This window comes from Eretmochelys imbricata, chromosome 9, assembly GCF_965152235.1.
Source record: "Eretmochelys imbricata isolate rEreImb1 chromosome 9, rEreImb1.hap1, whole genome shotgun sequence".
Taxonomy (NCBI): Eukaryota; Metazoa; Chordata; order Testudines; family Cheloniidae; genus Eretmochelys; species Eretmochelys imbricata.
Window position 1 is genome coordinate 101,872,443 of NC_135580.1, and position 13,904 is coordinate 101,886,346.

The window sequence follows — 13,904 nt, forward strand, 5'->3', positions numbered from 1 at the left end:
AAGAGCAGCACAGAGATGTCTTCCTATCATTGCAGGTCAGCTCTGCTGTCCGAGGCCCCAGTGCAAGTTGGGAGTCACTCATGGCCCTCAAACAGAGTGACTACGGGTTTACACTAGTCAGTGACCTCTTTATCTGGTTTTAGAATCTTACACTTCGAAATACTCAGTTGGAGTGTACAGGGTCAACTCTGCTCAGAGAGAGAATGGAGAGAGGTAGAGTCAGGGTAAGAGTGCAGAGGCCCAGTGCAATGGAGTGGGGTGGGGACAGAAGGTTACTGACTTCTCAGAAGGACAGGCCTCCAACAGAAGGTGGTTGGACTCTCTGGACTGAGATGCACTTGTACTGTATTATTCAATATGGATAATTTTTCTCTTTGTCAATTAAGTTTAATTCTATAACTGACAATCAACTTGGAATCAAGAGCCAACTTACAAAACTTTCCTCAGAGTACTGTTATTTGTCTGTAAAAATACTTTAATTTTATAAAAACATGCTAGAAGATCAATGGGTGTGTCTGTGTAAAACCGACAGACCCCAGTCATCGGCAGGTGGGATTGAACCTGGGACCTCTGGAGCTTAGTGTATAAGCCTCTACTGCATGAGCTAAAAGCCACGTCACTCTTTGCTAAAGCTGTAGCAGATTAATTAATCTCTAAGTGGTCTCAGTACCACTCGAGAGGACAGAGCACCAGGAGGTGTGAGGGTTACATCTGCAGCAGGAATGTATCTGTACTATCAGGGTGCTAAATTCTGCTCTCAGCACACACCCCCAATTCAGCATATCCACAGATATTGAACTGGTTGAATCTGCTGAGTTAATTACTAACATGCACAATTTCTAAGTACCATTATCCTATCCAGCTAGTGAGATTAATATTTTTCCAGTCTGATCAGTATCTGAGTTTTGTGCAATTGTCTCCAATGTCCCATTCATTCCAAAATATAAAGTGATTTGAAACTCTGAAGCTCTATTTTATCCAAAGCAATTGTCCATATTTCTCGTCCTATAAGGTTACAAAGCAAAGTTTTGTCATTACCTAGAGCTACAGAAATACAGCTCTATTCCCAAATTGATAGACTTCCCTGACTTTGATGGTAATGTTTAGAAAAGAAAAACTTGTATTCATGCTTCCCTGAAAACCTCTTCAGTTCAAGAAGCCAGGTGTGCAGCTACAGCAGAAACATTCAGTCTGCTTGCAGGTTTAAGGGCAAATTCAGAACTCTCAGGTGCTCCGCCATCTCTCCAAGTTCCAGGACAGCCTATTATAATACATATCAGTTGAAATTAAACTATATGTGTCAGTTCCAGAATAAATGAAGTTCTTTCTATGATGTACTCTCTTGGCTTTTGTATCCTACGTGGTCATCTGCTTTCTAAGGTGTCAGTCTTACAAATTACTCCACATTGGCTGAGGTCAGTGTCTGTGCAGAGCCCCTTTCACTTTAATGGAATCCACCGGCGCAGACAACCTTGCGGGCTAGGAGCCTAACTGGCTAAATTCAGTCATTTTCAGTTGGTCTCCCAGCTACCAGTGAGATTGTGCTGTGACAACTGCCAGAATCCAGCCCTCTACTGACACGTTCCCAGAGACAGCCTCAGGCTTAAAAAGGATAAAATGAATCTCCCCAGCAGAGATGTCCAGAGAGAAAACACCATCAACTCCCCACTAACCCCCCACACCCAATTGGCTCCCCTCTAACCCTTCCCCCAGCTCCAAACCCCCCACAGTACATGGGCCAAGAGAACTCTGTAAAGTGTGAACATCCAGCATCAACAACACACATACAAACCATCAGCTCCTCTTCAACACCTCCCTGAGTTCTCCCACAAGCCATCAGCTCCCCTCTAATGTCCCCCAACCCCCCACACCCCATCAGCTCCTCTCCAACACCCCCTCCCGAATCTCCCCCACCCCATCTGCTCCCCTCTAACGCCCCCGAAACCTCAAAACCCCACAGTACATGGGCCAAGAGAACACTGTAAAGTGTGAACATCCAGCATCAACCACACACATAAACACACCCTCAGCTCCCTTCCAGTGCCCCCCAAACCTCCCCTGCACCCCATCAACTCCCCTCCAATTCCCCCCAGAAACACACACCATCAGCTCTCCTCTAACAAGCCCTCAAACCTCCAACATTCCATCAGCTCCCCTCCAACACCCCCACACACATACACAGCATCAACTCCCCACTAATGCTCCCCAAACCCTTTCACAGACACTATCAGCTCCCCTTTAAACCCCCCCTCGACCATGAATTCACATCTGTGCTTCCCCTTCTGCAAGACTCAGAGCCCTTCCTCTTCTACCAGCTCAGACCTGGAGGGACCCACCTTACCACAAGACCCTCTGCTCTCCTTGCAGTCTGAGGACAGACAGACACTGCTCCCAAGATTAGCAGTTAAGTGTCCCCAAATAAGCACCGAGAGCCAGAAGAAACAGGTCCCAAACTCCAGAGTTGCTGATTACACAGCAGGATTAGCAACATGTAAAGGGAAAACTAGAAATGCAGCTGACTGGCTACCAGTTACTCTGAAACCAGTTCCCAAAGAACTCCCTGCAACTGTCATAGAATATCAGTGTTGGAAGGGACCTCATCTAGTCCAACCCCCTCCTCAAAGCAGGACCAATCCCCAGTTTTTGCCCCAGATCCCTATATGGCCCCTCAAGGATTGAGCTCACAACCCCGGGTTTAACAGGCCAATGCTCAAACCACTGAGCTATCCCTCCCACCCAAATATGGAACGCTTCACGAATTTGTGTGTCATCCTTGCGCAGGGGCCACGCTAATCTTCTCTGTATCGTTCCAATTTTAGTATATGTGCTACCGAAGCAAGTTCTGTGACAGTGCAGAACTCAGGAAGAGGTGCATAGACTTTATCACAAGACAGGCACCCTGGGGACTTATAGCAGGCACGTTTATACTAGCAGACTGGGACTAGAGAGCACAGGCAGAGATATGATTGTTTAGCACTTCCTAAGCCTTTTTAGTTACACTAACTAACCAGCTGAACTCCCTTACCTAAAGGGCCTATTTGATTACTGATAAAGTCTTACATGGATATGAGAAACCTGCACTCCTTGCACAGAACAATTAGGAGAGAAAGGAGACAACGCAGATGGAAGAAGAGGGTGTATGCAGGGAAGGGGAAGTTTCAAGTCCAGTGATTTAAGTGCAGGCCTGTGACTCCAGACTTCACAAGTTTTAGCACTTTGAGATCTACTAAGGAAAAACATTCTCTAAGAACTAGGTATTCTCTAAGAACTCCTAACTCCACTATGACCATGCTGTTCTCTTTGACAATCAGCTCTTCCCCTCTGAAAAATAGGGATAAAAATACTATTACTCATCTAATGTACTAACCTACATACAAGTGCTCTAGTAAAGCTATTCCTTTCCTAACATCATCCTCACCATGCTGTTAAAGTCCCCTTTTATATAAATTTTCCCCAGCATGCCTTTGTGGGGGCTGGCCCCTTAAACTGGCACAAGCCAACAGCTGCAGGCTTGCAGGATAGATTTTGCAACTAGTAGCATTTTCTGGCTCTTTCAGCTGGTAAGTACCTACTATGATTTCCCCCTTTGCTTTGCTGTAGAAACTGGTTAATTATCCTGCTTTCCTATCTTATAGAAGCGCTGGGGCTCAGTTAGTTATACCTGTAAAGAGCTGTTAAAATGTTGCTAGTAAGTAATTAGGAAAGTCAAATGATAGGATCACCCTGAAAGGAACTGAAAGTTTACCCCAAAATAAATGGGTGTGTCAGACTATGCTGGCAAAGCTCCTCCCCAAACAGTCTGCAGGGATTAGGAGGAAGGGTAGTGGCCCTATCTAGTAGTCCCTTATACTTAAACAGTGGTAGTATGGCTGACTAGAACATCCTACAGGCTTTGAGGAGGATCTGCCTTGCCTTAGCAGAGTGTAAGGGCACAGAGCTGGTCTGGGCGTGCTGCTGGTTCCCTGAAGATAACAAGGTACAGGTAACGGGGGTGGCTACTTTTTGAGGGCTCTGGTCTTCTCTCCCAGAGCTACAGAGCAGAGGAAAAACCATTGTTAGCATGGCGTGGCTGACTGTGATGGAAAATGGTACTCCCAGAACAAGGAGTGTTGGTGCAACAGTCTGTACTGATACCCAAGCATCTCCGTTAAGGCACCTAGTTCTATGTTTGTGTGCTGAAATTGGCACTTGGGCACCACGAAGCTAATGGGGGCGTTCAAGGTCAACTGCTGTTTCTGTGCCTTGTGATCTCTAGGCCCTGTGCTGCATACTATGGCTAGAGAACTGCTATTTCTGTGAGTCTGTTAGTTCTTCATTGATGCTTAACTGAGATCATGGTTTACCAGGGTAGGCAGTGAGCTAAAGCCAGTGCATGGCAGAATTCTGAAATAGAAACTAGTAATAAAGAGAAGCTGGTTCACGTAGCAAATGGCTTTTCATTTCACAATATTCGTTAATGTGCTGACCTCGCAGCCAGCCTCCTACCAGCCACAGGAAAAAGTGTAATTCTGTGGTAACTACAACTCCGAGCACAAATTACAGGCCTGCCAACAGCGGAAAGCAAACATCCTATTACACAGGTTTGTTTTCAGTGCTAAAATAATGGTATATTTCAACAGTTGGCAACCAATAAAGAAGTCTGAATGCCAAAGTCTTTTTAGCAGAAAGGTACACGGGGAAGGGGCAGATTGAAAAGAAAAAGGCTGCACTGTTCCTGGAAAACTTCATTACCAGGCAGTGGTATCTTATGGGCCAATCTATCACTGCTCTGAATGTGTTCAAATTCAGAGCTGATTAAGCTTGGTAGAACCTCAACATGCCTCTTTCAACAAATTACCTCTTGCTGGGCTAATTAGCCTTACTTAGGGCTTGTCTACATGAGGAAATTGACTCTCACAGCTAGAGTGAAATAACCCTAATAATAATTATTCTGCTATCGCTATGCCAGTCAGTTTTCCCATGTAGGGAAGCCCAAAGAGAACTATGCACTCTTCTAAATCAAAGTGAATTATAGTTCCATAATGTATCTTACCAGCATCTCTCTTGCCATATGAAATCTGTTTTTAATATGCTTGTTTCAAATCTCTTTATATTGAACACTTAATTGCTAATTATAAGTCAATTAGGAAATGGTGAACAATATACACTTTTTTCAGTTCAAAATTAGTCATAAACTCTTCACACAACAAATCATCATCTAAAGGAAAACAATCCTTGTGATCTTTTAGAACTCACCAGTGAACTCGGGCATGTTCTTCCTGCAGGAAAGACTTGAGCTTGGAGCTGCTCCTTTCCAGAGTCAAGCAGAAGGCTTCACTGGAGGGCTGTTTTGCACACTACAAATACTCTTAAGAATAAAATGGAGTCTCCCTCATACATCTGCATTATGATAGTCTTTAATTACATGATCACATTATGTCTTCCATAGGACTGCTGCCTCATTTAGCATACAGCATGGATAACTATTTAGTAATTCCTTGTGTGCTTTTGATGGTGCTTTCATCATAGTTTCTTAATTCATCACAAACACTGAATTTATCTTCACAACACCCTGTGAGATGAGTTGTTATCCCCATTTATATGCAGGGAACTGAGGCATGGATTAAAGACACTGTTTAAAAAATGCTAACTAATTTTGGGTGTCTCCTTCAAAAGCCAAAGGGCTTGAGTTTTTATTTTTGAGTATGTAACATTTTAAATGTTCAAAGCTTGAATTCCATTGACCTCAGTTATTGCTGAGCACTCACAACTACACTGACAATCAGACCCCAGGTATCTCATGCGGGACACCCAAATAATGGGGTACACAATTAGTGATCACTCGTGCAGTTTGGTTTAAGAGACTTGCTCAGCATCACATAGAAACTCTGTGGCAGAGGCAGGAGTAGAATCCAGTTTTCTAGGGCAGCATTCAACTGCCTTAACCATGAGAACTATCTTTTCTCTTCCTGTTGTCCGCAACCTCATTCACTTACGCACCTTCCAACCTCTGCAACAAATGAGGCAGGGTCCTACAGACAACAGCCTCCTTTACTACACAGCCCTGATTCATCCCCAGGGCAGGTCCAGCCTGTGTACTGAATGAGGCAGGTTCCTGTGGAAAATAGCATGTGATCGTGTAATTAAGGACTGTAACATAATGCATAAGCACAAGGGGGCTCAATTAGAGTTGCATGTGTATCCTTAATTCTGGCATTTCCTAACTTTTGAGCGGTCGGCTGTGTGATCTTAATGTTCGTTTAATATATTTTATTAACTCCTTACATTTTAAAAAAACAAAACAAATTGCCATGCAGAACTACATTGACCTTCCCCACGCAGATCATCATCAAGGTGCAGGTAATCATCAAGTTTCAGATCTTTGGCATCAGAACTAACTGTGTAACTGGTAGCAATAGAAGGCTGTTATCATCTACATGGACCTGCCAGTACAGGGGAATGAGATACATGCTTTGCCAGTGGATTTCACAGCTGTTTGCTGACAGCAGAGCAATGAGGAGACTTGGGACTCCTGGGTTCAGTTCCAGGTTCTGTAGGGAAGCTATAGACCCTGTGTCCCTGCCCTCTGCTGTTCCGCTCCTGCCCTTCCCTACCCACTTCTTCTTCCCTCCATCTTCTGTTCTCCTGACTCCTGTTCCTCTCCCCTCTGCCTGGGCCCAGCAGGTGGGCATCATCTCTCCTGTACTCTCAATCTCCCTGCTCTCAGTTCTGGTGCCTGGCACCATGATGGCCCCCAGCAACCAAGAGGAGCAATTGCAGGGAAAAGAGCCTGCTCAGCCCCTGCACTTCAGGGAAGGACCATGCACTGTGGGGATGGCACATAAGAGCTGTGAGGGCACAGAGACTGCTTATGACGGACAGAATCTTCAGAGAATTTAGCTGCCAGGCTCTGAGCAAGTCTCTACTGGGCATTTGTGAACGGAGATCTTTCAGGGTTCTAACTTGGCCAAATTTGGGTGTATTGTCACAGGGATGACAAGTCATGTCCCTGACATCAGGGAGACCTCATCCTTCACCAAAGGCTCTTACGCTGTCATGGGATAAGGGGGAAGGTCCTCTCATGGATCAGTAACTGGTTAAAAGACAGGAAACAAAGGTAGTGATAAATGGTCCATTTTTGGAATGGAGGGGTAAATAGTGGAGTCCCCCAGGGGTTTGTACTGGGACCTGTGCTGTTCAACATATTCATCAATGATCTGGAAAAAGGAGTAAACAGTGAGATGCCAAAGTTTGCAGATGATACAAACTACTCAAAATAGTTAAGTCCAAAGCAGACTGAAGAGTTACAAATGGATCTTACAGAACTGGGTGACTGGACAACAAAATGGCAGATGAAATTCAATGTTGAAAACAGCGAAGTGATGATGCACATCAGAAAACAATTCCTAACTATACATATAAAATGATGGGGAGTCTAAATCAGGGGTGGGCAAACTTTTTGGCTCAAAGGCCACATCGGGGTTGCAAAACAGTATGGAGGGCCGGGTAGGGAAGGCCGTGCCTCCCCAAACAGCCTGGCCCCTGCCCCCTATCCACCTCCTGCCACTTCTTGCCCCCTGACTGTCCCCCTCAGAACCCCCAACCCATCCACCCCCCCCACTCCTTGTCCTCTGACCACCCCTAACTATCCCACCAGGACCCCACACCCTATCCAACCACCCTGCTCCCTGTCCCGACTGTCCCAACCCCTATCCACACCCCCGCCCCCTGAGACTTCCATGCCTATCCAACCCCCCCCACCCCGCTCCCTGTCCCCTAACTGCCCCGCTGGGACCCCACCCCCTATACAACCCCCAGCCTGTCACCTGACCGCCCCCCCCAAACCTCTGCCCCATCCAACTGCTCCCTGTCCCCTGACTACTCCCTGGGACTTCCTGCCCCTTATCCAAACCCCCTCCCCCCACCCCCTTACCAGGCCGCTCAGAGCAGCAGGACAGGCTTATTTGAAATCCTGGGAGGTGGGCGGGCGCAAGCCAAGCTGCCTGCATAGCTGCAGGGGAGGGGCTGGGGGCGAGCCTCCCCAGCCGGGAGCTCAGGGGCTGGGCAGGACGGTCCCATGGGCCACAGTTTGCCCACCCCTGGTCTAAATTATCTGTTACCATTCAAGAAAGAGCTCTTGGAGTCATTGAACAGATGTTTTCAGAGAACTATCCACAATGTGCAGCAGCAGTCAAAAAAGCTAACAACGTTAGGAACCCTAAGGAAAGGGATGGCTAATAAGACAGTAAATGTCATAATGCCACTAGATAAAATCTATGGTACACCCACACCTTGAATATTGTTTGCAATTCCAGTTATCACATCTCAAAAAGATAGATTTGAATTGGAAAAGATTCGGGGGGGTGGGGGGAATATTATTAGAGGCATGGAACAGCATCCCTATATAAGAGAGATTAAAAAGACTACAGCTGGTCATCTTAGAAAAGAAACAACTGAGGGTGGATATAATAGAGGTCTATAAAATCATGACTGGTGTGGAAAAAGTGAATGAGGAAGTGTTTTCATGTTATGTGAAGGGATAAATAACTAGGGTATCACCTAATGAAATTAAGAGACAGCAGGCTTAAAACAAACATAAGAAAGTACTTCTTCACATAGTGAAAAGTCAACCTGTAGAACTTGTTGCAAAGGGATGTTGTGAAAGTCAAAAGTATAACTGGGTTCAAAAACAAATTAGAAAAGTCATGGAGGACAGGTCCATCAATGGCTATTAGCCAAGATGGCCAGGGTTGCAAACACATGCTCTGGGTGTCCCTAAGCCTCTGACTGCCAGAAGCTGGGGATGGATCATGTGATAACAGATCTGTTCTGTTTCAGAGTAGCAGCTGTGTTAGTCTGTATCCGCAAAAAGAAAAGGAGTGGCACCTTAGACTAACAAATTTATTTGAGCATAAGCTTTTGTGAGCTACAGCTCACTTCACTGGATGCTCTTCTGATCATTCCCTCTGAAGCATCTGGCACTGGTCACTGTTGGAAAACAGGTTTCAGAGTAACAGCCGTGTTAGTCTGTATTCGCAAAAAGAAAAGGAGTACTTGTGGCACCTTAGAGACTAACCAATTTATTTGAGCATGAGCTTTCGTGAGCTACAGCTCACTTCATCAGATGCATACCGTGGAAACTGCAGCAGACTTTATATATACACAGAGAATATGAAACAATACCTCCTCCCACCCCACTGTCCTGCTGGTAATAGCTTATCTAAAAGCCATTTCCAGCACAAATCCAGGTTTTCTCACCCTCCACCCCCCCACACAAATTCACTCTCCTGCTGGTGATAGCCCATCCAAAGTGACAACTCTTTACACAATGTGCATGATAATCAAGTTAGGCCATTTCCTGCACAAATCCAGGTTCTCTCACTCCCTCACCCCCCTCCAAAAACCCACCCCCATACACACACAAACTCACTCTCCTGCTGGTAATAGCTCATCCAAACTGGCCACTCTCCAAGTTTAAATCCAAGTTAAACCAGAACATCGGGGGGGGGGGGGGTAGGAAAAAACAAGAGGAAATAGGCTACCTTGCATAATGACTTAGCCACTCCCAGTCTCTATTTAAGCCTAAATTAATAGTATCCAATTTGCAAATGAATTCCAATTCAGCAGTTTCTCGCTGGAGTCTGGGGATTTGAAGTTTTTTTGTTTTAAGATAGCGACCTTCATGTCTGTGATTGCGTGACCAGAGAGATTGAAGTGTTCTCCGACTGGTTTATGAATGTTATAATTCTTGACATCTGATTTGTGTCCATTTATTCTTTTACGTAGAGACTGTCCAGTTTGACCAATGTACATGGCAGAGGGGCATTGCTGGCACATGATGGCATAAATCACATTGGTGGATGTGCAGGTGAACGAGCCTCTGATAGTGTGGCTGATGTTATTAGGCCCTGTGATGGTGTTCCCTGAATAGATATGTGGGCACAATTGGCAACGGGCTTTGTTGCAAGGATAAGTTCCTGGGTTAGTGGTTCTGTTGTGTGGTATGTGGTTGTTGGTGAGTATTTGCTTCAGGTTGCGGGGCTGTCTGTAGGCAAGGACTGGCCTGTCTCCCAAGATTTGTGAGAGTGTTGGGTCATCCTTTAGGATAGGTTGTAGATCCTTAATAATGCGTTGGAGGGGTTTTAGTTGGGGGCTGAAGGTGACGGCTAGTGGCGTTCTGTTTATTTTCTTTGTTAGGCCTGTCCTGTAGTAGGTAACTTCTGGGAACTCTTCTGGCTCTATCAATCTGTTTCTTTACTTCCGCAGGTGGGTATTGTAGTTGTAAGAAAGCTTGACAGAGATCTTGTAGGTGTTTGTCTCTGTCTGAGGGGTTGGAGCAAATGCGGTTGTATCGCAGAGCTTGGCTGTAGACGATGGATCGTGTGGTGTGGTCAGGGTGAAAGCTGGAGGCATGCAGGTAGGAATAGCGGTCAGTAGGTTTCCGGTATAGGGTGGTGTTTATGTGACCATTGTTTATTAGCACTGTAGTGTCCAGGAAGTGTATCTCTTGTGTGGACTGGACCAGGCTGAGGTTGGTGGTGGGATGGAAATTGTTGAAATCATGGTGGAATTCCTCAAGGGCTTCTTTTCCATGGGTCCAGATGATGAAGATGTCATCAATATAGCGCAAGTAGAGTAGGGGCTTTAGGGGATACTGAGTTAGATGAACTCTGGTCTGACCCAGTATGGCCATTCTTATGTTAATCCCTGCAAAGTCTCTGCTCCAAAGAATGGAGGCACCAAGGCATCTCAATGAAATAACTGTCTGAATGTTAATGGATGGAAAAACATACTTCCCTTAATACTGGTCTTGGAAAAACCTGAAACATTTTAGCTGATGCTTCCCAAAACATTCACCCACAGGCCGATACCAGGCATGAAAAACTTCATCCCAAATAGTTTGGCAAATTTTATAAGCAACTGAAAACAGGGTCTTATAATAATGGAAACATCAGGCACACTTAACTGTAGGCAGCTCTACCTACATCACCTATTCTAAATCTGCCAAATAAAGCACACAACCCCTCCCAGCACTCTCTTTGGGAAAATCTCCCACTGACTTCAGTGCTCATAAATCCGTTTAAGGTATCTGTGTATGAAAGGTCGTATATACATGTAAGATCATTATCATTAAATAGCATGAGTCCTGACTTCATGACAATAGCTGAAACTATTTTAAAACCTCTCAATCAAAACTTAACATGTTGCTGTGTATAGGTGTAAAAATGCAGCTATCAGGATATACAAGATGTTTGTATCTGCAGTAATATGAGGATGACTGTCATAAACACTAATCCTTTCTCTAAATAAGTCCCTCTTGCTTTAGGGCTGAACTATTACAATAAAATTAATCAAAATAGTTTCCATTTGATAATGGAAAAACCCCACTATAAAAAACATAGTTTGCCTCAGTCATTTAAAAGTTTCAATACAGAGTGTTTAAAACTAGATATTGGTCTTTCCCAGCTTCAAATCACATCTTAAACTAATTCAGTAATGTGTGGCACATGAAAGCTTACATTAATGGATAATACTCCAAGAAAAATGCCCAATCCTATAAACAGCTATATATAATGGAAACAAGAGGCAGAATGAAATAGCAGGCTGTTACTGTTTACCATAAAAATGTGCTAAATGTATGCTGTAAATTGATTGGCTTAAGATTTAGCCAAGTTGATGAAGTAGGACTTGATTTCTCAGTGCATAATATAAATCTGGGGCTCACTCCAGCATGGCTGAATATAACTCCTTGTCCCTGGCCATGGGATTTAAGCAACTCTAGCCAGCATTGTGATATACCAATATAAACCTCCATACCCACTCAGAACAAATCCCAGTGTGTCTTTTCTCTACTCCCATTAAAGTAACATATTGTGTATAGACAGAACTCCAGTTTCAGAACAAACAGCCACAGGAACAAGCAAAGACACTGTGTCAAACCTTGCATATCTTTCTTTGCTAGCAATCCCCCTGGATTTCACTGGCAAATGAGAGCAGAATGTGTCTAACATGTACAAATCAGTCCCATGTACAGAATGGAGGGACCTGAAATTCATTAGGTGATATTCATGCTGAAACAAATAGTTTAAATGGAATTAACATACAACTGTATAAGGACAGAACCCTACAGATGCTCTCTGCTGCATGACATTCCAAAAGCAGCAACACGTTGTTATTGACTCCTAGTGCCTGAGGATCAGCTAGGCAAGTGCTTAAAATAAGGGCAAAAGCAAACTAAATAGCATTTGTGCTATACTGTCATTGACCTTCTTACATCAGAGATGGATTTGAATAATTACCCTGAAAGCCAGCAAAATGCACACAGTGTGGGGCTTCCTGAGTAGGGCTGGATTTCAGTGGTGTCCAGCTGTGAGTCTCAAGACTAAGAATCTCCTTTTAAGAAAAGAACAGATAGTTAAAGAACATACTTCACAAAGAAGTGTTGTAACCACTTAAAGACCTTTTACACATGAACACTGGTTGCACAGATATTCTGGTAGGCCATCATACATCCTTTCCAGTCAACAACCTCTGAACTGCATGCAGAATATCTCCAACTCTTGAGTTGGGGAGCATAAAAATAAGTACAACCAATTAAAACTACAGGCCAAACTCTGGCCTGCTGTAAGCATCCCCCCCCATCCATGTCTCTCCTCCCCCACCCTCCCCCCCCCCCCACACACACACACACGCAGCCGATGCCAAAATATCACTCTTTATGTACTCTGAATTTAAAACCCTCTACAGAGCCCTGTTCCAGACCTGAATTCATGACCAACATAGGGGAACAAAAAGAAAAGGAGTACTTGTGGCACCTTAGAGACTAACCAATTTATTTGAGCATGAGCTTTCGTGAGCTACAGCTCACTTCATCAGATGCATACCGTGGAAACTGCAGCAGACTTTATATATACACAGAGAATATGAAACAATACCTCCTCCCACCCCACTGTCCTGCTGGTAATAGCTTATCTAAAGTAATCATCAGGTTAGGCCATTTCCAGCACAAATCCAGGTTTTCTCACCCTCCACCCCCCCACACAAATTCACTCTCCTGCTGGTGATAGCCCATCCAAAGTGACAACTCTTTACACAATGTGCATGATAATCAAGTTAGGCCATTTCCTGCACAAATCCAGGTTCTCTCACTCCCTCACCCCCCTCCAAAAACCCACCCCCATACACACACAGACTCACTCTCCTGCTGGTAATAGCTCGTCCAAACTGACCACTCTCCAAGTTTAAATCCAAGTTAAACCAGAACATCTGGGGGGGGGGGGCGGGTTAGGAAAAAACAAGAGGAAATAGGCTACCTTGCATAATGACTTAGCCACTCCCAGTCTCTATTTAAGCCTAAATTAATAGTATCCAATTTGCAAATGAATTCCAATTCAGCAGTTTCTCGCTGGAGTCTGGGGATTTGAAGTTTTTTTGTTTTAAGATAGCGACCTTCATGTCTGTGATTGCGTGACCAGAGAGATTGAAGTGTTCTCCGACTGGTTTATGAACGTTATAATTCTTGACATCTGATTTGTGTCCATTTATTCTTTTATGTAGAGACTGTCCAGTTTGGCCAGTGTACATGGCAGAGGGGCATTGCTGGCACATGATGGCATAAATCACATTGGTGGATGTGCAGGTGAACGAGCCTCTGATAGTGTGGCTGATGTTATTAGGCCCTGTGATGGTGTCCCCTGAATAGATATGTGGGCACAATTGGCAACGGGCTTTGTTGCAAGGATAAGTTCCTGGGTTAGTCGTTCTGTTGTCTGGTATGTGGTTGTTGGTGAGTATTTGCTTTAGGTTGCGGGGCTGTCTGTAGGCAAGGACTGGCCTGTCTCCCAAGATTTGTGAGAGTGTTGGGTCATCCTTTAGGATAGGTTGTAGATCCTTAATAATGCGTTGGAGGGGTTTTAGTTGGGGGC

At 44.6% G+C, this 13,904-nt stretch overlaps 1 non-coding gene across 1 annotated transcript; it reads right to left on the minus strand.

Moving 5' to 3' along the window:
• Positions 1-2,736: 2,736 nt before the first annotated feature.
• LOC144270693 (U6 spliceosomal RNA) lies at positions 2,737-2,839 on the minus strand. Its single transcript, XR_013347200.1, has one exon. It is a non-coding gene; the product is annotated as a U6 spliceosomal RNA (small nuclear RNA).
• Positions 2,840-13,904: the final 11,065 nt, after the last annotated feature.